At 50.9% G+C, this 27,221-nt stretch overlaps 5 long non-coding RNA genes across 5 annotated transcripts; all 5 read right to left on the reverse strand.

The window, feature by feature from the left end:
* Positions 1-50: 50 nt before the first annotated feature.
* Positions 51-5,483, reverse strand: LOC135408007 (uncharacterized). Its single transcript, XR_010427144.1, has 2 exons — positions 5,287-5,483; positions 51-399 (listed from the first exon to the last, which is right to left on the reverse strand). It is a non-coding gene; the product is annotated as an uncharacterized LOC135408007 (long non-coding RNA).
* Positions 5,484-8,556: 3,073 nt separating this feature from the next.
* On the reverse strand, positions 8,557-13,993 carry LOC135408005 (uncharacterized). Its single transcript, XR_010427142.1, has 2 exons — positions 13,797-13,993; positions 8,557-8,905 (listed from the first exon to the last, which is right to left on the reverse strand). It is a non-coding gene; the product is annotated as an uncharacterized LOC135408005 (long non-coding RNA).
* A 3,073-nt stretch (positions 13,994-17,066) lies between these two features.
* On the reverse strand, positions 17,067-22,499 carry LOC135408010 (uncharacterized). The gene is made up of 2 exons (XR_010427147.1): positions 22,303-22,499; positions 17,067-17,415 (listed from the first exon to the last, which is right to left on the reverse strand). It is a non-coding gene; the product is annotated as an uncharacterized LOC135408010 (long non-coding RNA).
* On the reverse strand, positions 18,275-20,368 carry LOC135408011 (uncharacterized). The gene is made up of 3 exons (XR_010427148.1): positions 20,021-20,368; positions 19,498-19,569; positions 18,275-19,042 (listed from the first exon to the last, which is right to left on the reverse strand). It is a non-coding gene; the product is annotated as an uncharacterized LOC135408011 (long non-coding RNA).
* A 3,072-nt stretch (positions 22,500-25,571) lies between the features above and the next one.
* On the reverse strand, positions 25,572-26,993 carry LOC135408009 (uncharacterized). The gene is made up of 2 exons (XR_010427146.1): positions 26,747-26,993; positions 25,572-25,920 (listed from the first exon to the last, which is right to left on the reverse strand). It is a non-coding gene; the product is annotated as an uncharacterized LOC135408009 (long non-coding RNA).
* Positions 26,994-27,221: the final 228 nt, after the last annotated feature.

Below are 27,221 nucleotides of genomic sequence, written 5' to 3' on the forward strand. Positions count from 1 at the left end.
CACCCCAAACAATGACCCCAAACTGACCCCAAAAACTGACTCAAATCATCCCAAAAACTGACCCAAAACTCTGCATTTATTTGGCATCATTTCCTCTCAAAAACAACATCTCCGATTTAGTTGATTGCTAAAGCCATCATTTTAAAATCATCTCAGGAATCAAAAGGGACTGGAAAACACACAGAAATCATTCCTGCACCCACCAAATCATTAGGAATTGGAACCCGATTCCCTCATCTCTCTCCTTGTTCTTCTTGGCTGGAAAACCTGATGATCCCCGCTGGCTATTTTTAGGCTGCTTTTCTTCCACAGCTCCTTTCCTCCCGGCTGAAACCTCCTGGCATATTCAGGGCTTAGCTGGAGGGAAGCCCCTCTGAAGTATTTCCTCTCGTGGCAATTCTGTGGGATGAAGAAGTAAAAAAAGCACATCAAGAGCTCCTTCTCCCCCCTTCCTTCGCAAACACCCTCCCAGTTTGTCCTTGGCAGCTCCATCCCCCCGGCACCCGCACCCGACGCTTCGGCTCCGCTGGCAAAGGGACAGCAAGTGCACAAGCAAGTTCAGTGCTGGGCAGGGGCTCCCTGGGGAACGGCACTTCAGTGCTTTAGTCCGTGGCCTTTCCTGCTGCCCTCCCTCCTGGAAGCAGAGGATGACCCGGCCCTTGTTTCTCCCACGCTCGCAGACCCAGGTCCTGCTCCCTTGGCCCCACTTTTCTTAGCAGACCCGGCATCATTTCCCAGGGTCCCCAGGAAACTTCTGCACTTGACCCATTGCTAAGTGCAGAGCACAGGGCAAGGGAAGGACAAATTTCTTGGCACCCACCCCCTGGAATTTTCCTTCTCCGCAGCACGCTCCCGTTCCCGCTGTCTCTGGAGGTGCCCGCACGAGTCCTCCTTCTCCCAGCACCTCAGAGAATGTCCTTTTCACCCAGGTCCTGCTTACCGTCGGCCAACAAAACACGCTGACAACATTTTTCAGGATGCCAGTGGAGAGATATTAGAGCACACTGCACAGGGAAGCTGAGCCTGCCCCATCCCTGCACGTGTTCCAGGCCAGGCTGGACGGGACTCGGAGCAACCGGGGACAGTGGAAGGTGTCCCTGCCCACGGAAGACAGGCTGGCCTTTGAAGGTCCCCTTCAAACCAAATGGCTCTGGGATTCCCCTCCAAAATCACTACCAAAGGGACACAGCAATCAAAGCAGAGGGACTGCACTCCCAGCTTTTCTTACCTGCAGGCACACACAGCACAGCAGCTTGCTAAAGGTAAGGTTTCTATCTGCACAGAAACCCAGCAATGAACACCTGCTCTAAGGGGACAGAAAGCTGCTTGTGGATCCCAGACACAGGACAGACTCCATCAGCACCTACTCGCCTCATCTAAGGAACAGTGCAGCCAACAGCAGAGCTTTCTCATATTCTGATCTGACTGTTTCGCCTTTTCTAAAGTATTTCATTATTTCTAGTAGGTCCACTGCTTTAGCTACACAGCGGGGTTTCTTCCAAACCTGTGACTGACACAGGACGAGCTGAGTGTGACCAATCCCACAGGAACTAAAGCCCTGCTCCTCTAACATGGAGCTGCTTTCACATTTCTGCTGTGAGGACAAAGAAGCACTGTACTACTTCACGAGGCAAACTCTTCAGAAAACTTCTGCAGTAAACTTTATCTTCCTGGGGAGGTACCTGCCAGTGTGCTGCCCTGCACACACACGCTGCCCATGTCCTTCCACAAGTGTTCCAGCTGCTCTCTCTTTTGTTTATTTTGAGCTTTCTCCCGTAGACAAAGATTTACATGTGGATTCTGAGAACATTTAAAACATCAGGAGAAGAGAAACCTCACCCAAACCCAGCAGCCTGTCCCCCAGTCAGAGAGCAGAAGTCACTACGCAGGTCTTACATTTCAACTCAGGTTACACAGAACTTCTGACTAAGCATGGAAAGCAACCTCCAGTCAGGTGGGATTCTAGGACGTTTTCAGCAGCGCCGGGAAGCCAAACTCTGTGTAGCTGTGCCTGCAGAGAACTGTCCTTTGGACAGCCAGAACTCAAGGTGAGCAGAGCTACTGATTTTGGCACTGCAATTCAGCCTTTCTTACTAAGTCAAACTAGTACTCTTCACTGGTGCAGGAAGATACAGGGATAGTCTCAACAAATCCCTTTGGAAATTTATTTTTAAGAACTCTCTGTCCATCTGAATGGAAGACACAATCTTATTTCCCAATCATTTTCACACAATTAGCTCAAATACTAGCACTAAACCAGTGAGCAACATCTGTTTTACAAAATCTTTAGTTTTGTAAAGATATGCTCCACCACATCTAGGAAAAAAAAGGCAAATGGTGGACTCCTTCAGGACAGGAGTTTTCCCACAGTGAGTACGACTAGTAAATGAAATGTTAGACCCTCTCAACATAAAGGCAATTGTGTGCACAAAAGTGACCCAAGATACACTGTTCAGGTGTAAAACAGCTAAAAACACTTACCAGTGTTTTTCTCAGGCGCTCGTATTCTGGCCGATACTCTCTGAAAAGGTGAATAAAGGGAGTGCATTCAGTCTGAAAAACACATGATTTGTATTGCATAAGGATCATCCTGGAGGCTTCTTTTTACTCACAAAAAAAAGTTTTCTCTAGGCTTTCATGTTTGAGAGACATTTCAGAAAGACAGTACTTTTTTCCCCAGATTTGGATTCTGAAACCAATGGATGCAAAATCAATGAACATACTTCATTAAAACAGCAACAATTCAAAACTTGGTATGGAACTACAAGAAAAAAATTACTTCACAGACTTGCTGGCACAGATAGCTTTTACTTTTTCACGGAACAGCACAAAAATTCATCTCTGAATAGTTCCTTTTTACTGCTGCTTTTTATGCTGATACTGGACACCCTAAGCTACCTTGGCTATGGCAACTGTGCACTCCTTCAAATCAAAGGAGCAGACTCATGAATCAGGACCTTCAGGAAGTGGTCACTGGGTCGCGGACCAGAAGTTATCCCCTTACCTCTCCTATTCATCTACAGCTTTAGAAAGCTGGGTAAAAATCTCCCCCAGTCCTGTGCCAAACACTGCAGAAACACCAACCACCTGGAAAAGAGAACACACCAGAACTAGAGAGTAACTGAGCCAGATTTTTAATACAGAAAAAAAACCAAAATAAAAACAAACAAACAAACAATCCCCCACAACGACAACAAAAAAAATCAACACCACCGAAAAACCCAACAACAACAAACTACTAATCTAAACCTAACAACACCCATTTAATCAGCACAGTGGCCTAAGAGTGGGCAGTAACACTTCTGCTTCTGTCCAGCCCGCTTTCAAACTCTTCCTCCACTTGCTGTTCATGTTTGTTACTTCTGCTTTTTGGTTGTCGGTGATTTTGTGTTTGGTGAGTTGTTAGGGCATTTTGGGGGGCGTTTCTTTGGGGAAGGAGGTTTGTTTGGTATTTTGTAACACTGTAGGGCAATTCAAAAGAAAGGTCAAGTCTTTCTGCTGTTTACTTGTTTATTGTTAATAACCCAAGTTCTCATTCTGCATCTAGGGTTATACGTGGTTAGCAAGTATCAGTGTACTAGAATTAAAGTGCAAAAGAGACAACAAGAACTGACCTTTTGGCTCTGAAATAGTCTAATAGTCTAACTTTTTATTTAGCCAAAGCACATTTAAAAGGTCCCCAGAACAGCAAGAGAGGGAGAATTTAATCAGTTGCTATGACAATACATTCAAAATGCACATCTACTTTCTAATTTCAACTTGTCTCTCATTACACTTCTGGCCATTTGTTCTGCTTGTATTAAATCAATTCTCTAAAAATACCTTGAATTAAGACTATTACCAGCCAGAATCCTACACCCTCTAACGAAAATTCTCCCTCTTTTTCATAGGCAAGACAGTCTCAACTACTGACTTCCAAATGGAAGACCTTTCCCAACACAGCCTTGCATTTGATCATTAATACAGTAAATATGCAGACAGCTCTCCAAAGGATTTTAAGCATTAAGGCCAGGCGCTGTGCCAATATATATCAATATTTATACTTTCCCTGCACTTCAGTACAAGCTGCCTTTTACTCCGTAATCCTCCTCATATGACCTGCTCTCCATCCAGTGCTCCAACAGTCCTGACAGGCAGATAAACATGACCTGATCAGCAAATAAGGAACAGGAAGTATGTTAGTTCTGTATATGGGACCACTACAATCCCTTTTGAAATTCTGTATATTGTTCCACATAGGACACTCACAATAGTTTTGGTTTGGCTCTGTTATCATTATCTACATGAATGGAATCATTTCGTTCCTGTAATATCCACACAGCCGAGAAGGCTTGCTTTTTCTTTAGTAAAAGCTGATGACAAACACAATCAGCTAAAACCTTTAGCACAGACTATGGGATCATTAACAGCCTCCAGTGTATACTGTTGTCAGAGAAACAATTAATTTGTCCTCTCAAAACCTGGTTGAGTGGAATAACAATCTTCTTCTTGCACAAGCAAATATAAAGGGTTTTTTTGTTCATTTATTTGCTTTGGAGATTCTTTCCCTTCTTCCTATGCAGTACATTGCCCAACTGTACTTGACACTTTCAGAACAAGGAAAATTACCTCAGGTGGGAAATGCTGCAGCAAAGAACACTGCCTCTTACCAGCCTATCTGAGCTTTCATCTTGTGATTAATCACAGTTCAATATTAAATTATTCAGGCTGCCATTCAGTGTGACAAGCTGCAGTGTAACAAGCTGCAGCGTGACCTCAACACAGGTCATCAACAGATTACAGTTCCAAAGGGCAGTGCAAAGCCCCTTTACAGAAGGACAGAATGGTGGGGGTTGGACAATACCTCTGGAGATCATCTAGTCCAGTCTCTCCTGCTCAAAAAGCGGGATTAGGCAGAAGAGGTTGCTCACAACTTTGCCTGAGCAAAAGTGTTTTAAGCATCTCCAGGGATGGAGACTCCACAATTTCTCTGGACCAGTCCAGAGGAGAACTTCTTAAGTTATTGTTTTCAGTGGGAAGGTAGGGACAGAAACAAGCGACCCCAAAACTTCAAACTCATCCCCACAGCGGTCCAGAGCAGCTCGAGACCAGGCTCCTGCCTTCCCAGGGCCAGGCTCTTCTCTCTGCGAGGCACCCACCAGCCGGGCACTGCCCTGCCCGGCGGCCCCGAGCGCTTCAGGCGCCGGCCCGGCCAACGCCTCGCTCTGCGCGGGCGCCGCTTCCAAAATCACTACCCAAGAGACACAGCAATCAAAGCAGAGGGACTGCACTCCCAGCTTTTCTTACCTGCAGGCACACACAGCACAGCACGTTGGACATAAAAGCCACAGGGTTAGTCCTGCCAGAGGCGTCCGGCACACCCACGGCGACCGAAGGAAAACAGGGAGCCTGGGAACACGGAGTAAAAGACACCTTAATTAGGACTACACTGAGCACTAGCCAGGTCATTCCCACAGACAGCTTCACCGTCCAGTCACACAAAAAGCACTGACCTACCAGGGCCCCAGTTAGGATGGCTCCTGACGCTGACACCTCCCTTTGCCCCGGGGGATCAAGAAGAACATCCCTGGGAAGAAGTCACCCCCAACAACAAAAAGGCAAAATTAGTGAAGCACGGGGTCCTCTTCTGACTAGATTGCCACCAGCATTCAATAGCAAATGCCACGACTATTCTGTTACAGACGAGAAAACCCTGTTCTCCCAAACAAACAGCGAGGAGATTTATGGGCACGCCTGGAAATTTCCTGGGAGGAACTTTTTGTAACTAAGGAGCAGGTGCTGTCTTGAGTTGAAGGCGTCAATTTGACAGACACTTAGCACAGCAAACTCTTCAGCAGAGCAATTAATTGCTGCCTATTTGAACAGCAGGGGAGAGAAAATGACAGTCGAAGGGAAGACAAGAAAAGCAGAACTGCAATCAGCAGCCTTTTCTTCCATCTCTCCCGAGAAGGTCTAGTTTGTCTGTTCTAATAATTCTATGCCCTTTTCTACAGGAAACTTAGACCAAGGCTGAAAAAACAACTAGAAAACACGGAGAGAAGCTTTTTAGAATTTCACGTGATTTTCCCAAACCGATCCCAGAAAAGCAGAACTCGGTAGAATGTACTCACCTCGAGGCCTTTGGTCTTTTTTTCCATAAGCTTCGTCACCTGATTGAAAAAGCAGAGTAGACTCGGTATTTAGGCTCACAACAGGAAAACTTCCCCTTCGTTTCCTCAAAGAAACTACGTTAATCTGCACAGCTGCAGGCGCGTCTCCAGCTGTTAAAGCCTTTCAGCTTTTCAGAGGGTGAGAATGCCCTGCTAGGGAAGGCTGAAAAATGCTCGGAGCCTGCACAGGTCAAAGAGCCCCTTGATTTTGTCTGTGTTCCAGTCCCTGGCTAAAGAAACGGCAGAACAAGCGCAGCTGTTGCTTGCCTTTTCCCTCAGAGGTTTTGCCAGGCGCCGGGCCAGCCCGGGCGCTCCGGGGGAAGGCCGGCAGCGCCCAAACCCCGCCGCTTTCCCGGGGGCGTCGCTTGCGAGAGCGCCCCCGAGCGCCGGGCCGGGCCTCACAGTCGCCGCCTGGCGGACACGGCCGGGAGCGGCACTGCAGCCGCGCGCGGCGCCGCAGCCGCGCGCCCCCCCCCCACCCCTTGGCGAGACCCGCGGCGCCTTTCGCGAGTACGGGCCTTTGTTCCCTAAAACCTGCCCTTGCCTAGGAAAAGCTGAGCAATTCACAGAGTTGCTGTTTCCAGCCCAGCTTCCCAAAGGATTTCTCTCTCCCGGCAGCACAGACAGGGGCCCCGAGGCAGCGCAGACCCTCCCCGCGGGGGAGGGGGGGGCGCAATGCCAGGGCACATCCGAACCCGGCCCTGCGGCGGCACGCAGGTGCAAGTTTCTCCGCAGAGGCGAGAAACTTGCCTGTCGCTTCCCCTGCCTGCGGTCGCCGATGGCCGCGGGAGAGGCAGAAGAGCGGCCGCGCCCCCCCGCCGCGCCCCCCCACCGCCGCGCCCCCCCACAGCGCCCAGGTTACCCCGGGGACGATCTCCGTCGGATCTGCCGCCGTGGGTCGCTTCCAGGGGGGGAAGGCGGCGGCGCAGCCCCGACAGCATCTCCAGGCCACGGCGGGACCGAGCGGGGCGGGGACGGGGGCGGGAGCGGGAGCGGAGCGGAGCGGAAGGGGGGCGGTGCCTGGGCTTCTCGCGGCGACCGCCGCGCTCCGCGGCGCCGAGAGGGGGCTGCCGTCGCCGGTGCCTGCCGCCGCCCACGAACCTGCCGCCCGCGCCCGGCGCCGCCGAGCGCCCCGCCTTGTCCCCACAGCGGGAAGCGGCGCGGCGAGACGGCGCTGCGGGCGCGGGGCGGGGGTCCGGGTGGCGGCGGAGGTCAGGCAACAGGATAAACGCCTCTCTAAAGCGAGGGGGCCTCTCGCCGCCATCTTTAGAGTGGCCTCGGCTAAGTTCCGGTTTTGGCGGCGCCATCTTGAGTGTGGCCTCGGGGCGGACTTCCGGGCCGGGGCCGCCATCTTTAGTGTGGTCGTTCCGGTCCTGGTGGCGCCATCTTTACTGTGGGCTTGGCGGACTTCCGGGCCGGGGCCGCCATCTTTAGTGTGGTCGTTCCGGTCCTGGCGGCGCCATCTTTACTGTGGGCTTGGCGGACTTCCGGGCCGGGGCTTTGGAGGACTTCCGGTCGCTCTCTACTTCCGGGGACCGGGTTTACCCAAATTAGCGTCCCTCCTCGCTAATTTCTGCGCTTTCACCCCGAAAAATCTTCATGTTATTCCCCCCACACACACCCCGGGAGGGACGGGAGACCGCGAGTCCCGCCCTGCCGCCGGAACCGGCCCTTAACTCGACCAGGGAGCGCTGCACCGGCACGAGAGCCACCGCGCATGCGTCGCCGGTCCCTCTCCTGGCTGCCCTCAGTTACCACGTGATCGCCGGCGTCTTTCCAACGACTGCGCACGCGCCGGCGTCGCCACCTTGGCTCCCCCCCCCACCCCGCCGCCCGACCGCCCGGCTTCGCTTTCTTACTGCGGCTCCCCCTCCACTTTTTCGGCTCCCTGGGGTTCCCTCACCCACATTTTGGGGTCCCCTTCTCACATTTGAGGGGTGATGACCCCGCAATTTACGGTTCGGGGGGGGGGGGGAGGAGAGGAAACGGGGTGCCCAAGAAGGGGGTTTTTTGTTTTTTTTTTCTCTTTTATTTCATTTTCATTTTATTTCCTTTTTAGTTTTTTTGCCTTTTTTTTTTTTTAATTTTCTTTTCTATTTTATATTTCCTTTTTTATTTCGGTTATTTTTTATTCCCTTTATTTTTCATTTGCTCTCCCAGTGCTCCCCAGTAACACCCAGTGCTCCCCAACAACCACCAGTAACACCCAGTGCTCCCCAAAAATTGACCCCAAACCGACCCAAATCACCCCAAAAGCTGACCCAAAACTGACCCCAAAACCTGACCCAAATCATCCCAAAAGCTGACCCAAAACTGACCCCAATCACCCCAAAAGCTGACCCAAAACTGACCCAAATCACCCCAAACAATGACCCCAAACTGACCCCAAAAACTGACTCAAATCATCCCAAAAACTGACCCAAAACTCTGCATTTATTTGGCATCATTTCCTCTCAAAAACAACATCTCCGATTTAGTTGATTGCTAAAGCCATCATTTTAAAATCATCTCAGGAATCAAAAGGGACTGGAAAACACACAGAAATCATTCCTGCACCCACCAAATCATTAGGAATTGGAACCCGATTCCCTCATCTCTCTCCTTGTTCTTCTTGGCTGGAAAACCTGATGATCCCCGCTGGCTATTTTTAGGCTGCTTTTCTTCCACAGCTCCTTTCCTCCCGGCTGAAACCTCCTGGCATATTCAGGGCTTAGCTGGAGGGAAGCCCCTCTGAAGTATTTCCTCTCGTGGCAATTCTGTGGGATGAAGAAGTAAAAAAAGCACATCAAGAGCTCCTTCTCCCCCCTTCCTTCGCAAACACCCTCCCAGTTTGTCCTTGGCAGCTCCATCCCCCCGGCACCCGCACCCGACGCTTCGGCTCCGCTGGCAAAGGGACAGCAAGTGCACAAGCAAGTTCAGTGCTGGGCAGGGGCTCCCTGGGGAACGGCACTTCAGTGCTTTAGTCCGTGGCCTTTCCTGCTGCCCTCCCTCCTGGAAGCAGAGGATGACCCGGCCCTTGTTTCTCCCACGCTCGCAGACCCAGGTCCTGCTCCCTTGGCCCCACTTTTCTTAGCAGACCCGGCATCATTTCCCAGGGTCCCCAGGAAACTTCTGCACTTGACCCATTGCTAAGTGCAGAGCACAGGGCAAGGGAAGGACAAATTTCTTGGCACCCACCCCCTGGAATTTTCCTTCTCCGCAGCACGCTCCCGTTCCCGCTGTCTCTGGAGGTGCCCGCACGAGTCCTCCTTCTCCCAGCACCTCAGAGAATGTCCTTTTCACCCAGGTCCTGCTTACCGTCGGCCAACAAAACACGCTGACAACATTTTTCAGGATGCCAGTGGAGAGATATTAGAGCACACTGCACAGGGAAGCTGAGCCTGCCCCATCCCTGCACGTGTTCCAGGCCAGGCTGGACGGGACTCGGAGCAACCGGGGACAGTGGAAGGTGTCCCTGCCCACGGAAGACAGGCTGGCCTTTGAAGGTCCCCTTCAAACCAAATGGCTCTGGGATTCCCCTCCAAAATCACTACCAAAGGGACACAGCAATCAAAGCAGAGGGACTGCACTCCCAGCTTTTCTTACCTGCAGGCACACACAGCACAGCAGCTTGCTAAAGGTAAGGTTTCTATCTGCACAGAAACCCAGCAATGAACACCTGCTCTAAGGGGACAGAAAGCTGCTTGTGGATCCCAGACACAGGACAGACTCCATCAGCACCTACTCGCCTCATCTAAGGAACAGTGCAGCCAACAGCAGAGCTTTCTCATATTCTGATCTGACTGTTTCGCCTTTTCTAAAGTATTTCATTATTTCTAGTAGGTCCACTGCTTTAGCTACACAGCGGGGTTTCTTCCAAACCTGTGACTGACACAGGACGAGCTGAGTGTGACCAATCCCACAGGAACTAAAGCCCTGCTCCTCTAACATGGAGCTGCTTTCACATTTCTGCTGTGAGGACAAAGAAGCACTGTACTACTTCACAAGGCAAACTCTTCAGAAAACTTCTGCAGTAAACTTTATCTTCCTGGGGAGGTACCTGCCAGTGTGCTGCCCTGCACACACACGCTGCCCATGTCCTTCCACAAGTGTTCCAGCTGCTCTCTCTTTTGTTTATTTTGAGCTTTCTCCCGTAGACAAAGATTTACATGTGGATTCTGAGAACATTTAAAACATCAGGAGAAGAGAAACCTCACCCAAACCCAGCAGCCTGTCCCCCAGTCAGAGAGCAGAAGTCACTACGCAGGTCTTACATTTCAACTCAGGTTACACAGAACTTCTGACTAAGCATGGAAAGCAACCTCCAGTCAGGTGGGATTCTAGGACGTTTTCAGCAGCGCCGGGAAGCCAAACTCTGTGTAGCTGTGCCTGCAGAGAACTGTCCTTTGGACAGCCAGAACTCAAGGTGAGCAGAGCTACTGATTTTGGCACTGCAATTCAGTCTTTCTTACTAAGTCAAACTAGTACTCTTCACTGGTGCAGGAAGATACAGGGATAGTCTCAACAAATCCCTTTGGAAATTTATTTTTAAGAACTCTCTGTCCATCTGAATGGAAGACACAATCTTATTTCCCAATCATTTTCACACAATTAGCTCAAATACTAGCACTAAACCAGTGAGCAACATCTGTTTTACAAAATCTTTAGTTTTGTAAAGATATGCTCCACCACATCTAGGAAAAAAAAGGCAAATGGTGGACTCCTTCAGGACAGGAGTTTTCCCACAGTGAGTACGACTAGTAAATGAAATGTTAGACCCTCTCAACATAAAGGCAATTGTGTGCACAAAAGTGACCCAAGATACACTGTTCAGGTGTAAAACAGCTAAAAACACTTACCAGTGTTTTTCTCAGGCGCTCGTATTCTGGCCGATACTCTCTGAAAAGGTGAATAAAGGGAGTGCATTCAGTCTGAAAAACACATGATTTGTATTGCATAAGGATCATCCTGGAGGCTTCTTTTTACTCACAAAAAAAAGTTTTCTCTAGGCTTTCATGTTTGAGAGACATTTCAGAAAGACAGTACTTTTTTCCCCAGATTTGGATTCTGAAACCAATGGATGCAAAATCAATGAACATACTTCATTAAAACAGCAACAATTCAAAACTTGGTATGGAACTACAAGAAAAAAATTACTTCACAGACTTGCTGGCACAGATAGCTTTTACTTTTTCACGGAACAGCACAAAAATTCATCTCTGAATAGTTCCTTTTTACTGCTGCTTTTTATGCTGATACTGGACACCCTAAGCTACCTTGGCTATGGCAACTGTACACTCCTTCAAATCAAAGGAGCAGACTCATGAATCAGGACCTTCAGGAAGTGGTCACTGGGTCGCGGACCAGAAGTTATCCCCTTACCTCTCCTATTCATCTACAGCTTTAGAAAGCTGGGTAAAAATCTCCCCCAGTCCTGTGCCAAACACTGCAGAAACACCAACCACCTGGAAAAGAGAACACACCAGAACTAGAGAGTAACTGAGCCAGATTTTTAATACAGAAAAAAAACCAAAATAAAAACAAACAAACAAACAAACAATCCCCCACAACGACAACAAAAAAAATCAACACCACCGAAAAACCCAACAACAACAAACTACTAATCTAAACCTAACAACACCCATTTAATCAGCACAGTGGCCTAAGAGTGGGCAGTAACACTTCTGCTTCTGTCCAGCCCGCTTTCAAACTCTTCCTCCACTTGCTGTTCATATTTGTTACTTCTGCTTTTTGGTTGTCGGTGATTTTGTGTTTGGTGAGTTGTTAGGGCATTTTGGGGGGCGTTTCTTTGGGGAAGGAGGTTTGTTTGGTATTTTGTAACACTGTAGGGCAATTCAAAAGAAAGGTCAAGTCTTTCTGCTGTTTACTTGTTTATTGTTAATAACCCAAGTTCTCATTCTGCATCTAGGGTTATACGTGGTTAGCAAGTATCAGTGTACTAGAATTAAAGTGCAAAAGAGACAACAAGAACTGACCTTTTGGCTCTGAAATAGTCTAATAGTCTAACTTTTTATTTAGCCAAAGCACATTTAAAAGGTCCCCAGAACAGCAAGAGAGGGAGAATTTAATCAGTTGCTATGACAATACATTCAAAATGCACATCTACTTTCTAATTTCAACTTGTCTCTCATTACACTTCTGGCCATTTGTTCTGCTTGTATTAAATCAATTCTCTAAAAATACCTTGAATTAAGACTATTACCAGCCAGAATCCTACACCCTCTAACGAAAATTCTCCCTCTTTTTCATAGGCAAGACAGTCTCAACTACTGACTTCCAAATGGAAGACCTTTCCCAACACAGCCTTGCATTTGATCATTAATACAGTAAATATGCAGACAGCTCTCCAAAGGATTTTAAGCATTAAGGCCAGGCGCTGTGCCAATATATATAAATATTTATACTTTCCCTGCACTTCAGTACAAGCTGCCTTTTACTCCGTAATCCTCCTCATATGACCTGCTCTCCATCCAGTGCTCCAACAGTCCTGACAGGCAGATAAACATGACCTGATCAGCAAATAAGGAACAGGAAGTATGTTAGTTCTGTATATGGGACCACTACAATCCCTTTTGAAATTCTGTATATTGTTCCACATAGGACACTCACAATAGTTTTGGTTTGGCTCTGTTATCATTATCTACATGAATGGAATCATTTCGTTCCTGTAATATCCACACAGCCGAGAAGGCTTGCTTTTTCTTTAGTAAAAGCTGATGACAAACACAATCAGCTAAAACCTTTAGCACAGACTATGGGATCATTAACAGCCTCCAGTGTATACTGTTGTCAGAGAAACAATTAATTTGTCCTCTCAAAACCTGGTTGAGTGGAATAACAATCTTCTTCTTGCACAAGCAAATATAAAGGGTTTTTTTGTTCATTTATTTGCTTTGGAGATTCTTTCCCTTCTTCCTATGCAGTACATTGCCCAACTGTACTTGACACTTTCAGAACAAGGAAAATTACCTCAGGTGGGAAATGCTGCAGCAAAGAACACTGCCTCTTACCAGCCTATCTGAGCTTTCATCTTGTGATTAATCACAGTTCAATATTAAATTATTCAGGCTGCCATTCAGTGTGACAAGCTGCAGTGTAACAAGCTGCAGCGTGACCTCAACACAGGTCATCAACAGATTACAGTTCCAAAGGGCAGTGCAAAGCCCCTTTACAGAAGGACAGAATGGTGGGGGTTGGACAATACCTCTGGAGATCATCTAGTCCAGTCTCTCCTGCTCAAAAAGCGGGATTAGGCAGAAGAGGTTGCTCACAACTTTGCCTGAGCAAAAGTGTTTTAAGCATCTCCAGGGATGGAGACTCCACAATTTCTCTGGACCAGTCCAGAGGAGAACTTCTTAAGTTATTGTTTTCAGTGGGAAGGTAGGGACAGAAACAAGCGACCCCAAAACTTCAAACTCATCCCCACAGCGGTCCAGAGCAGCTCGAGACCAGGCTCCTGCCTTCCCAGGGCCAGGCTCTTCTCTCTGCGAGGCACCCACCAGCCGGGCACTGCCCTGCCCGGCGGCCCCGAGCGCTTCAGGCGCCGGCCCGGCCAACGCCTCGCTCTGCGCGGGCGCCGCTTCCAAAATCACTACCCAAGAGACACAGCAATCAAAGCAGAGGGACTGCACTCCCAGCTTTTCTTACCTGCAGGCACACACAGCACAGCACGTTGGACATAAAAGCCACAGGGTTAGTCCTGCCAGAGGCGTCCGGCACACCCACGGCGACCGAAGGAAAACAGGGAGCCTGGGAACACGGAGTAAAAGACACCTTAATTAGGACTACACTGAGCACTAGCCAGGTCATTCCCACAGACAGCTTCACCGTCCAGTCACACAAAAAGCACTGACCTACCAGGGCCCCAGTTAGGATGGCTCCTGACGCTGACACCTCCCTTTGCCCCGGGGGATCAAGAAGAACATCCCTGGGAAGAAGTCACCCCCAACAACAAAAAGGCAAAATTAGTGAAGCACGGGGTCCTCTTCTGACTAGATTGCCACCAGCATTCAATAGCAAATGCCACGACTATTCTGTTACAGACGAGAAAACCCTGTTCTCCCAAACAAACAGCGAGGAGATTTATGGGCACGCCTGGAAATTTCCTGGGAGGAACTTTTTGTAACTAAGGAGCAGGTGCTGTCTTGAGTTGAAGGCGTCAATTTGACAGACACTTAGCACAGCAAACTCTTCAGCAGAGCAATTAATTGCTGCCTATTTGAACAGCAGGGGAGAGAAAATGACAGTCGAAGGGAAGACAAGAAAAGCAGAACTGCAATCAGCAGCCTTTTCTTCCATCTCTCCCGAGAAGGTCTAGTTTGTCTGTTCTAATAATTCTATGCCCTTTTCTACAGGAAACTTAGACCAAGGCTGAAAAAACAACTAGAAAACACGGAGAGAAGCTTTTTAGAATTTCACGTGATTTTCCCAAACCGATCCCAGAAAAGCAGAACTCGGTAGAATGTACTCACCTCGAGGCCTTTGGTCTTTTTTTCCATAAGCTTCGTCACCTGATTGAAAAAGCAGAGTAGACTCGGTATTTAGGCTCACAACAGGAAAACTTCCCCTTCGTTTCCTCAAAGAAACTACGTTAATCTGCACAGCTGCAGGCGCGTCTCCAGCTGTTAAAGCCTTTCAGCTTTTCAGAGGGTGAGAATGCCCTGCTAGGGAAGGCTGAAAAATGCTCGGAGCCTGCACAGGTCAAAGAGCCCCTTGATTTTGTCTGTGTTCCAGTCCCTGGCTAAAGAAACGGCAGAACAAGCGCAGCTGTTGCTTGCCTTTTCCCTCAGAGGTTTTGCCAGGCGCCGGGCCAGCCCGGGCGCTCCGGGGGAAGGCCGGCAGTGCCCAAACCCCGCCGCTTTCCCGGGGGCGTCGCTTGCGAGAGCGCCCCCGAGCGCCGGGCCGGGCCTCACAGTCGCCGCCTGGCGGACACGGCCGGGAGCGGCACTGCAGCCGCGCGCGGCGCCGCAGCCGCGCGCCCCCCCCCCACCCCTTGGCGAGACCCGCGGCGCCTTTCGCGAGTACGGGCCTTTGTTCCCTAAAACCTGCCCTTGCCTAGGAAAAGCTGAGCAATTCACAGAGTTGCTGTTTCCAGCCCAGCTTCCCAAAGGATTTCTCTCTCCCGGCAGCACAGACAGGGGCCCCGAGGCAGCGCAGACCCTCCCCGCGGGGGAGGGGGGGGCGCAATGCCAGGGCACATCCGAAACCGGCCCTGCGGCGGCACGCAGGTGCAAGTTTCTCCGCAGAGGCGAGAAACTTGCCTGTCGCTTCCCCTGCCTGCGGTCGCCGATGGCCGCGGGAGAGGCAGAAGAGCGGCCGCGCCCCCCCGCCGCGCCCCCCCACCGCCGCGCCCCCCCCACAGCGCCCAGGTTACCCCGGGGACGATCTCCGTCGGATCTGCCGCCGTGGGTCGCTTCCAGGGGGGGAAGGCGGCGGCGCAGCCCCGACAGCATCTCCAGGCCACGGCGGGACCGAGCGGGGCGGGGACGGGGGCGGGAGCGGGAGCGGAGCGGAGCGGAAGGGGGGCGGTGCCTGGGCTTCTCGCGGCGACCGCCGCGCTCCGCGGCGCCGAGAGGGGGCTGCCGTCGCCGGTGCCTGCCGCCGCCCACGAACCTGCCGCCCGCGCCCGGCGCCGCCGAGCGCCCCGCCTTGTCCCCACAGCGGGAAGCGGCGCGGCGAGACGGCGCTGCGGGCGCGGGGCGGGGGTCCGGGTGGCGGCGGAGGTCAGGCAACAGGATAAACGCCTCTCTAAAGCGAGGGGGCCTCTCGCCGCCATCTTTAGAGTGGCCTCGGCTAAGTTCCGGTTTTGGCGGCGCCATCTTGAGTGTGGCCTCGGGGCGGACTTCCGGGCCGGGGCCGCCATCTTTAGTGTGGTCGTTCCGGTCCTGGTGGCGCCATCTTTACTGTGGGCTTGGCGGACTTCCGGGCCGGGGTCGCCATCTTTAGTGTGGTCGTTCCGGTCCTGGCGGCGCCATCTTTACTGTGGGCTTGGCGGACTTCCGGGCCGGGGCTTTGGAGGACTTCCGGTCGCTCTCTACTTCCGGGGACCGGGTTTACCCAAATTAGCGTCCCTCCTCGCTAATTTCTGCGCTTTCACCCCGAAAAATCTTCATGTTATTCCCCCCACACACACCCCGGGAGGGACGGGAGACCGCGAGTCCCGCCCTGCCGCCGGAACCGGCCCTTAACTCGACCAGGGAGCGCTGCACCGGCACGAGAGCCACCGCGCATGCGTCGCCGGTCCCTCTCCTGGCTGCCCTCAGTTACCACGTGATCGCCGGCGTCTTTCCAACGACTGCGCACGCGCCGGCGTCGCCACCTTGGCTCCCCCCCCCACCCCGCCGCCCGACCGCCCGGCTTCGCTTTCTTACTGCGGCTCCCCCTCCACTTTTTCGGCTCCCTGGGGTTCCCTCACCCACATTTTGGGGTCCCCTTCTCACATTTGAGGGGTGATGACCCCGCAATTTACGGTTCGGGGGGGGGGGGAGGAGAGGAAACGGGGTGCCCAAGAAGGGGGTTTTTTGTTTTTTTTTTTCTCTTTTATTTCATTTTCATTTTATTTCCTTTTTAGTTTTTTTGCCTTTTTTTTTTTTAATTTTCTTTTCTATTTTATATTTCCTTTTTTATTTCGGTTATTTTTTATTCCCTTTATTTTTCATTTGCTCTCCCAGTGCTCCCCAGTAACACCCAGTGCTCCCCAACAACCACCAGTAACACCCAGTGCTCCCCAAAAATTGACCCCAAACCGACCCAAATCACCCCAAAAGCTGACCCAAAACTGACCCCAAAACCTGACCCAAATCATCCCAAAAGCTGACCCAAAACTGACCCCAATCACCCCAAAAGCTGACCCAAAACTGACCCAAATCACCCCAAACAATGACCCCAAACTGACCCCAAAAACTGACTCAAATCATCCCAAAAACTGACCCAAAACTCTGCATTTATTTGGCATCATTTCCTCTCAAAAACAACATCTCCGATTTAGTTGATTGCTAAAGCCATCATTTTAAAATCATCTCAGGAATCAAAAGGGACTGGAAAACACACAGAAATCATTCCTGCACCCACCAAATCATTAGGAATTGGAACCCGATTCCCTCATCTCTCTCCTTGTTCTTCTTGGCTGGAAAACCTGATGATCCCCGCTGGCTATTTTTAGGCTGCTTTTCTTCCACAGCTCCTTTCCTCCCGGCTGAAACCTCCTGGCATATTCAGGGCTTAGCTGGAGGGAAGCCCCTCTGAAGTATTTCCTCTCGTGGCAATTCTGTGGGATGAAGAAGTAAAAAAAGCACATCAAGAGCTCCTTCTCCCCCCTTCCTTCGCAAACACCCTCCCAGTTTGTCCTTGGCAGCTCCATCCCCCCGGCACCCGCACCCGACGCTTCGGCTCCGCTGGCAAAGGGACAGCAAGTGCACAAGCAAGTTCAGTGCTGGGCAGGGGCTCCCTGGGGAACGGCACTTCAGTGCTTTAGTCCGTGGCCTTTCCTGCTGCCCTCCCTCCTGGAAGCAGAGGATGACCCGGCCCTTGTTTCTCCCACGCTCGCAGACCCAGGTCCTGCTCCCTTGGCCCCACTTTTCTTAGCAGACCCGGCATCATTTCCCAGGGTCCCCAGGAAACTTCTGCACTTGACCCATTGCTAAGTGCAGAGCACAGGGCAAGGGAAGGACAAATTTCTTGGCACCCACCCCCTGGAATTTTCCTTCTCCGCAGCACGCTCCCGTTCCCGCTGTCTCTGGAGGTGCCCGCACGAGTCCTCCTTCTCCCAGCACCTCAGAGAATGTCCTTTTCACCCAGGTCCTGCTTACCGTCGGCCAACAAAACACGCTGACAACATTTTTCAGGATGCCAGTGGAGAGATATTAGAGCACACTGCACAGGGAAGCTGAGCCTGCCCCATCCCTGCACGTGTTCCAGGCCAGGCTGGACGGGACTCGGAGCAACCGGGGACAGTGGAAGGTGTCCCTGCCCACGGAAGACAGGCTGGCCTTTGAAGGTCCCCTTCAAACCAAATGGCTCTGGGATTCCCCTCCAAAATCACTACCAAAGGGACACAGCAATCAAAGCAGAGGGACTGCACTCCCAGCTTTTCTTATCTGCAGGCACACACAGCACAGCAGCTTGCTAAAGGTAAGGTTTCTATCTGCACAGAAACCCAGCAATGAACACCTGCTCTAAGGGGACAGAAAGCTGCTTGTGGATCCCAGACACAGGACAGACTCCATCAGCACCTACTCGCCTCATCTAAGGAACAGTGCAGCCAACAGCAGAGCTTTCTCATATTCTGATCTGACTGTTTCGCCTTTTCTAAAGTATTTCATTATTTCTAGTAGGTCCACTGCTTTAGCTACACAGCGGGGTTTCTTCCAAACCTGTGACTGACACAGGACGAGCTGAGTGTGACCAATCCCACAGGAACTAAAGCCCTGCTCCTCTAACATGGAGCTGCTTTCACATTTCTGCTGTGAGGACAAAGAAGCACTGTACTACTTCACAAGGCAAACTCTTCAGAAAACTTCTGCAGTAAACTTTATCTTCCTGGGGAGGTACCTGCCAGTGTGCTGCCCTGCACACACACGCTGCCCATGTCCTTCCACAAGTGTTCCAGCTGCTCTCTCTTTTGTTTATTTTGAGCTTTCTCCCGTAGACAAAGATTTACATGTGGATTCTGAGAACATTTAAAACATCAGGAGAAGAGAAACCTCACCCAAACCCAGCAGCCTGTCCCCCAGTCAGAGAGCAGAAGTCACTACGCAGGTCTTACATTTCAACTCAGGTTACACAGAACTTCTGACTAAGCATGGAAAGCAACCTCCAGTCAGGTGGGATTCTAGGACGTTTTCAGCAGCGCCGGGAAGCCAAACTCTGTGTAGCTGTGCCTGCAGAGAACTGTCCTTTGGACAGCCAGAACTCAAGGTGAGCAGAGCTACTGATTTTGGCACTGCAATTCAGTCTTTCTTACTAAGTCAAACTAGTACTCTTCACTGGTGCAGGAAGATACAGGGATAGTCTCAACAAATCCCTTTGGAAATTTATTTTTAAGAACTCTCTGTCCATCTGAATGGAAGACACAATCTTATTTCCCAATCATTTTCACACAATTAGCTCAAATACTAGCACTAAACCAGTGAGCAACATCTGTTTTACAAAATCTTTAGTTTTGTAAAGATATGCTCCACCACATCTAGGAAAAAAAAGGCAAATGGTGGACTCCTTCAGGACAGGAGTTTTCCCACAGTGAGTACGACTAGTAAATGACATGTTAGACCCTCTCAACATAAAGGCAATTGTGTGCACAAAAGTGACCCAAGATACACTGTTCAGGTGTAAAACAGCTAAAAACACTTACCAGTGTTTTTCTCAGGCGCTCGTATTCTGGCCGATACTCTCTGAAAAGGTGAATAAAGGGAGTGCATTCAGTCTGAAAAACACATGATTTGTATTGCATAAGGATCATCCTGGAGGCTTCTTTTTACTCACAAAAAAAAGTTTTCTCTAGGCTTTCATGTTTGAGAGACATTTCAGAAAGACAGTACTTTTTTCCCCAGATTTGGATTCTGAAACCAATGGATGCAAAATCAATGAACATACTTCATTAAAACAGCAACAATTCAAAACTTGGTATGGAACTACAAGAAAAAAATTACTTCACAGACTTGCTGGCACAGATAGCTTTTACTTTTTCACGGAACAGCACAAAAATTCATCTCTGAATAGTTCCTTTTTACTGCTGCTTTTTATGCTGATACTGGACACCCTAAGCTACCTTGGCTATGGCAACTGTACACTCCTTCAAATCAAAGGAGCAGACTCATGAATCAGGACCTTCAGGAAGTGGTCACTGGGTCGCGGACCAGAAGTTATCCCCTTACCTCTCCTATTCATCTACAGCTTTAGAAAGCTGGGTAAAAATCTCCCCCAGTCCTGTGCCAAACACTGCAGAAACACCAACCACCTGGAAAAGAGAACACACCAGAACTAGAGAGTAACTGAGCCAGATTTTTAATACAGAAAAAAAACCAAAATAAAAACAAACAAACAAACAATCCCCCACAACGACAACAAAAAAAATCAACACCACCGAAAAACCCAACAACAACAAACTACTAATCTAAACCTAACAACACCCATTTAATCAGCACAGTGGCCTAAGAGTGGGCAGTAACACTTCTGCTTCTGTCCAGCCCGCTTTCAAACTCTTCCTCCACTTGCTGTTCATGTTTGTTACTTCTGCTTTTTGGTTGTCGGTGATTTTGTGTTTGGTGAGTTGTTAGGGCATTTTGGGGGGCGTTTCTTTGGGGAAGGAGGTTTGTTTGGTATTTTGTAACACTGTAGGGCAATTCAAAAGAAAGGTCAAGTCTTTCTGCTGTTTACTTGTTTATTGTTAATAACCCAAGTTCTCATTCTGCATCTAGGGTTATACGTGGTTAGCAAGTATCAGTGTACTAGAATTAAAGTGCAAAAGAGACAACAAGAACTGACCTTTTGGCTCTGAAATAGTCTAATAGTCTAACTTTTTATTTAGCCAAAGCACATTTAAAAGGTCCCCAGAACAGCAAGAGAGGGAGAATTTAATCAGTTGCTATGACAATACATTCAAAATGCACATCTACTTTCTAATTTCAACTTGTCTCTCATTACACTTCTGGCCATTTGTTCTGCTTGTATTAAATCAATTCTCTAAAAATACCTTGAATTAAGACTATTACCAGCCAGAATCCTACACCCTCTAACGAAAATTCTCCCTCTTTTTCATAGGCAAGACAGTCTCAACTACTGACTTCCAAATGGAAGACCTTTCCCAACACAGCCTTGCATTTGATCATTAATACAGTAAATATGCAGACAGCTCTCCAAAGGATTTTAAGCATTAAGGCCAGGCGCTGTGCCAATATATATCAATATTTATACTTTCCCTGCACTTCAGTACAAGCTGCCTTTTACTCCGTAATCCTCCTCATATGACCTGCTCTCCATCCAGTGCTCCAACAGTCCTGACAGGCAGATAAACATGACCTGATCAGCAAATAAGGAACAGGAAGTATGTTAGTTCTGTATATGGGACCACTACAATCCCTTTTGAAATTCTGTATATTGTTCCACATAGGACACTCACAATAGTTTTGGTTTGGCTCTGTTATCATTATCTACATGAATGGAATCATTTCGTTCCTGTAATATCCACACAGCCGAGAAGGCTTGCTTTTTCTTTAGTAAAAGCTGATGACAAACACAATCAGCTAAAACCTTTAGCACAGACTATGGGATCATTAACAGCCTCCAGTGTATACTGTTGTCAGAGAAACAATTAATTTGTCCTCTCAAAACCTGGTTGAGTGGAATAACAATCTTCTTCTTGCACAAGCAAATATAAAGGGTTTTTTTGTTCATTTATTTGCTTTGGAGATTCTTTCCCTTCTTCCTATGCAGTACATTGCCCAACTGTACTTGACACTTTCAGAACAAGGAAAATTACCTCAGGTGGGAAATGCTGCAGCAAAGAACACTGCCTCTTACCAGCCTATCTGAGCTTTCATCTTGTGATTAATCACAGTTCAATATTAAATTATTCAGGCTGCCATTCAGTGTGACAAGCTGCAGTGTAACAAGCTGCAGCGTGACCTCAACACAGGTCATCAACAGATTACAGTTCCAAAGGGCAGTGCAAAGCCCCTTTACAGAAGGACAGAATGGTGGGGGTTGGACAATACCTCTGGAGATCATCTAGTCCAGTCTCTCCTGCTCAAAAAGCGGGATTAGGCAGAAGAGGTTGCTCACAACTTTGCCTGAGCAAAAGTGTTTTAAGCATCTCCAGGGATGGAGACTCCACAATTTCTCTGGACCAGTCCAGAGGAGAACTTCTTAAGTTATTGTTTTCAGTGGGAAGGTAGGGACAGAAACAAGCGACCCCAAAACTTCAAACTCATCCCCACAGCGGTCCAGAGCAGCTCGAGACCAGGCTCCTGCCTTCCCAGGGCCAGGCTCTTCTCTCTGCGAGGCACCCACCAGCCGGGCACTGCCCTGCCCGGCGGCCCCGAGCGCTTCAGGCGCCGGCCCGGCCAACGCCTCGCTCTGCGCGGGCGCCGCTTCCAAAATCACTACCCAAGAGACACAGCAATCAAAGCAGAGGGACTGCACTCCCAGCTTTTCTTACCTGCAGGCACACACAGCACAGCACGTTGGACATAAAAGCCACAGGGTTAGTCCTGCCAGAGGCGTCCGGCACACCCACGGCGACCGAAGGAAAACAGGGAGCCTGGGAACACGGAGTAAAAGACACCTTAATTAGGACTACACTGAGCACTAGCCAGGTCATTCCCACAGACAGCTTCACCGTCCAGTCACACAAAAAGCACTGACCTACCAGGGCCCCAGTTAGGATGGCTCCTGACGCTGACACCTCCCTTTGCCCCGGGGGATCAAGAAGAACATCCCTGGGAAGAAGTCACCCCCAACAACAAAAAGGCAAAATTAGTGAAGCACGGGGTCCTCTTCTGACTAGATTGCCACCAGCATTCAATAGCAAATGCCACGACTATTCTGTTACAGACGAGAAAACCCTGTTCTCCCAAACAAACAGCGAGGAGATTTATGGGCACGCCTGGAAATTTCCTGGGAGGAACTTTTTGTAACTAAGGAGCAGGTGCTGTCTTGAGTTGAAGGCGTCAATTTGACAGACACTTAGCACAGCAAACTCTTCAGCAGAGCAATTAATTGCTGCCTATTTGAACAGCAGGGGAGAGAAAATGACAGTCGAAGGGAAGACAAGAAAAGCAGAACTGCAATCAGCAGCCTTTTCTTCCATCTCTCCCGAGAAGGTCTAGTTTGTCTGTTCTAATAATTCTATGCCCTTTTCTACAGGAAACTTAGACCAAGGCTGAAAAAACAACTAGAAAACACGGAGAGAAGCTTTTTAGAATTTCACGTGATTTTCCCAAACCGATCCCAGAAAAGCAGAACTCGGTAGAATGTACTCACCTCGAGGCCTTTGGTCTTTTTTTCCATAAGCTTCGTCACCTGATTGAAAAAGCAGAGTAGACTCGGTATTTAGGCTCACAACAGGAAAACTTCCCCTTCGTTTCCTCAAAGAAACTACGTTAATCTGCACAGCTGCAGGCGCGTCTCCAGCTGTTAAAGCCTTTCAGCTTTTCAGAGGGTGAGAATGCCCTGCTAGGGAAGGCTGAAAAATGCTTGGAGCCTGCACAGGTCAAAGAGCCCCTTGATTTTGTCTGTGTTCCAGTCCCTGGCTAAAGAAAGGGCAGAAGAAGCGCAGCTGTTGCTTGCCTTTTCCCTCAGAGGTTTTGCCAGGCGCCGGGCCAGCCCGGGCGCTCCGGGGGAAGGCCGGCAGCGCCCAAAGCCCGCCGCTTTCCCGGGGGCGTCGCTTGCGAGAGCGCCCCCGAGCGCCGGGCCGGGCCTCACAGTCGCCGCCTGGCGGACACGGCCGGGAGCGGCACTGCAGCCGCGCGCGGCGCCGCAGCCGCGCGCCCCCCCCCACCCCTTGGCGAGACCCGCGGCGCCTTTCGCGAGTACGGGCCTTTGTTCCCTAAAACCTGCCCTTGCCTAGGAAAAGCTGAGCAATTCACAGAGTTGCTGTTTCCAGCCCAGCTTCCCAAAGGATTTCTCTCTCCCGGCAGCACAGACAGGGGCCCCGAGGCAGCGCAGACCCTCCCCGCGGGGGAGGGGGGGGCGCAATGCCAGGGCACATCCGAAACCGGCCCTGCGGCGGCACGCAGGTGCAAGTTTCTCCGCAGAGGCGAGAAACTTGCCTGTCGCTTCCCCTGCCTGCGGTCGCCGATGGCCGCGGGAGAGGCAGAAGAGCGGCCGCGCCCCCCCGCCGCGCCCCCCCACCGCCGCGCCCCCCCCACAGCGCCCAGGTTACCCCGGGGACGATCTCCGTCGGATCTGCCGCCGTGGGTCGCTTCCAGGGGGGGAAGGCGGCGGCGCAGCCCCGACAGCATCTCCAGGCCACGGCGGGACCGAGCGGGGCGGGGACGGGGGCGGGAGCGGGAGCGGAGCGGAGCGGAAGGGGGGCGGTGCCTGGGCTTCTCGCGGCGACCGCCGCGCTCCGCGGCGCCGAGAGGGGGCTGCCGTCGCCGGTGCCTGCCGCCGCCCACGAACCTGCCGCCCGCGCCCGGCGCCGCCGAGCGCCCCGCCTTGTCCCCACAGCGGGAAGCGGCGCGGCGAGACGGCGCTGCGGGCGCGGGGCGGGGGTCCGGGTGGCGGCGGAGGTCAGGCAACAGGATAAACGCCTCTCTAAAGCGAGGGGGCCTCTCGCCGCCATCTTTAGAGTGGCCTCGGCTAAGTTCCGGTTTTGGCGGCGCCATCTTGAGTGTGGCCTCGGGGCGGACTTCCGGGCCGGGGCCGCCATCTTTAGTGTGGTCGTTCCGGTCCTGGTGGCGCCATCTTTACTGTGGGCTTGGCGGACTTCCGGGCCGGGGTCGCCATCTTTAGTGTGGTCGTTCCGGTCCTGGCGGCGCCATCTTTACTGTGGGCTTGGCGGACTTCCGGGCCGGGGCTTTGGAGGACTTCCGGTCGCTCTCTACTTCCGGGGACCGGGTTTACCCAAATTAGCGTCCCTCCTCGCTAATTTCTGCGCTTTCACCCCGAAAAATCTTCATGTTATTCCCCCCACACACACCCCGGGAGGGACGGGAGACCGCGAGTCCCGCCCTGCCGCCGGAACCGGCCCTTAACTCGACCAGGGAGCGCTGCACCGGCACGAGAGCCACCGCGCATGCGTCGCCGGTCCCTCTCCTGGCTGCCCTCAGTTACCACGTGATCGCCGGCGTCTTTCCAACGACTGCGCACGCGCCGGCGTCGCCACCTTGGCTCCCCCCCCCACCCCGCCGCCCGACCGCCCGGCTTCGCTTTCTTACTGCGGCTCCCCCTCCACTTTTTCGGCTCCCTGGGGTTCCCTCACCCACATTTTGGGGTCCCCTTCTCACATTTGAGGGGTGATGACCCCGCAATTTACGGTTCGGGGGGGGGGGGAGGAGAGGAAACGGGGTGCCCAAGAAGGGGGTTTTTTGTTTTTTTTTTTCTCTTTTATTTCATTTTCATTTTATTTCCTTTTTAGTTTTTTTGCCTTTTTTTTTTTTAATTTTCTTTTCTATTTTATATTTCCTTTTTTATTTCGGTTATTTTTTATTCCCTTTATTTTTCATTTGCTCTCCCAGTGCTCCCCAGTAACACCCAGTGCTCCCCAACAACCACCAGTAACACCCAGTGCTCCCCAAAAATTGACCCCAAACCGACCCAAATCACCCCAAAAGCTGACCCAAAACTGACCCCAAAACCTGACCCAAATCATCCCAAAAGCTGACCCAAAACTGACCCCAATCACCCCAAAAGCTGACCCAAAACTGACCCAAATCACCCCAAACAATGACCCCAAACTGACCCCAAAAACTGACTCAAATCATCCCAAAAACTGACCCAAAACTCTGCATTTATTTGGCATCATTTCCTCTCAAAAACAACATCTCCGATTTAGTTGATTGCTAAAGCCATCATTTTAAAATCATCTCAGGAATCAAAAGGGACTGGAAAACACACAGAAATCATTCCTGCACCCACCAAATCATTAGGAATTGGAACCCGATTCCCTCATCTCTCTCCTTGTTCTTCTTGGCTGGAAAACCTGATGATCCCCGCTGGCTATTTTTAGGCTGCTTTTCTTCCACAGCTCCTTTCCTCCCGGCTGAAACCTCCTGGCATATTCAGGGCTTAGCTGGAGGGAAGCCCCTCTGAAGTATTTCCTCTCGTGGCAATTCTGTGGGATGAAGAAGTAAAAAAAGCACATCAAGAGCTCCTTCTCCCCCCTTCCTTCGCAAACACCCTCCCAGTTTGTCCTTGGCAGCTCCATCCCCCCGGCACCCGCACCCGACGCTTCGGCTCCGCTGGCAAAGGGACAGCAAGTGCACAAGGAAGTTCAGTGCTGGGCAGGGGCTCCCTGGGGAACGGCACTTCAGTGCTTTAGTCCGTGGCCTTTCCTGCTGCCCTCCCTCCTGGAAGCAGAGGATGACCCGGCCCTTGTTTCTCCCACGCTCGCAGACCCAGGTCCTGCTCCCTTGGCCCCACTTTTCTTAGCAGACCCGGCATCATTTCCCAGGGTCCCCAGGAAACTTCTGCACTTGACCCATTGCTAAGTGCAGAGCACAGGGCAAGGGAAGGACAAATTTCTTGGCACCCACCCCCTGGAATTTTCCTTCTCCGCAGCACGCTCCCGTTCCCGCTGTCTCTGGAGGTGCCCGCACGAGTCCTCCTTCTCCCAGCACCTCAGAGAATGTCCTTTTCACCCAGGTCCTGCTTACCGTCGGCCAACAAAACACGCTGACAACATTTTTCAGGATGCCAGTGGAGAGATATTAGAGCACACTGCACAGGGAAGCTGAGCCTGCCCCATCCCTGCACGTGTTCCAGGCCAGGCTGGACGGGACTCGGAGCAACGACAGTGGAAGGTGTCCCTGCCCACGGAAGACAGGCTGGCCTTTGAAGGTCCCCCTTCAAACCAAATGGCTCTGGGATTCCCCTCCAAAATCACTACCAAAGGGACACAGCAATCAAAGCAGAGGGACTGCACTCCCAGCTTTTCTTACCTGCAGGCACACACAGCACAGCAGCTTGCTAAAGGTAAGGTTTCTATCTGCACAGAAACCCAGCAATGAACACCTGCTCTAAGGGGACAGAAAGCTGCTTGTGGATCCCAGACACAGGACAGACTCCATCAGCACCTACTCGCCTCATCTAAGGAACAGTGCAGCCAACAGCAGAGCTTTCTCATATTCTGATCTGACTGTTTCGCCTTTTCTAAAGTATTTCATTATTTCTAGTAGGTCCACTGCTTTAGCTACACAGCGGGGTTTCTTCAAACCTGTGACTGACACAGGACGAGCTAAGTGTGACCAATCCCACAGGAACTAAAGCCCTGCTCCTCTAACATGGAGCTGCTTTCACATTTCTGCTGTGAGGACAAAGAAGCACTGTACTACTTCACAAGGCAAACTCTTCAGAAAACTTCTGCAGTAAACTTTATCTTCCTGGGAGGTACCTGCCAGTGTGCTGCCCTGCACA

This window comes from Pseudopipra pipra, unplaced genomic scaffold (assembly GCF_036250125.1).
Source record: "Pseudopipra pipra isolate bDixPip1 unplaced genomic scaffold, bDixPip1.hap1 HAP1_SCAFFOLD_122, whole genome shotgun sequence".
In the NCBI taxonomy this organism is placed as follows: Eukaryota; Metazoa; Chordata; class Aves; order Passeriformes; family Pipridae; genus Pseudopipra; species Pseudopipra pipra.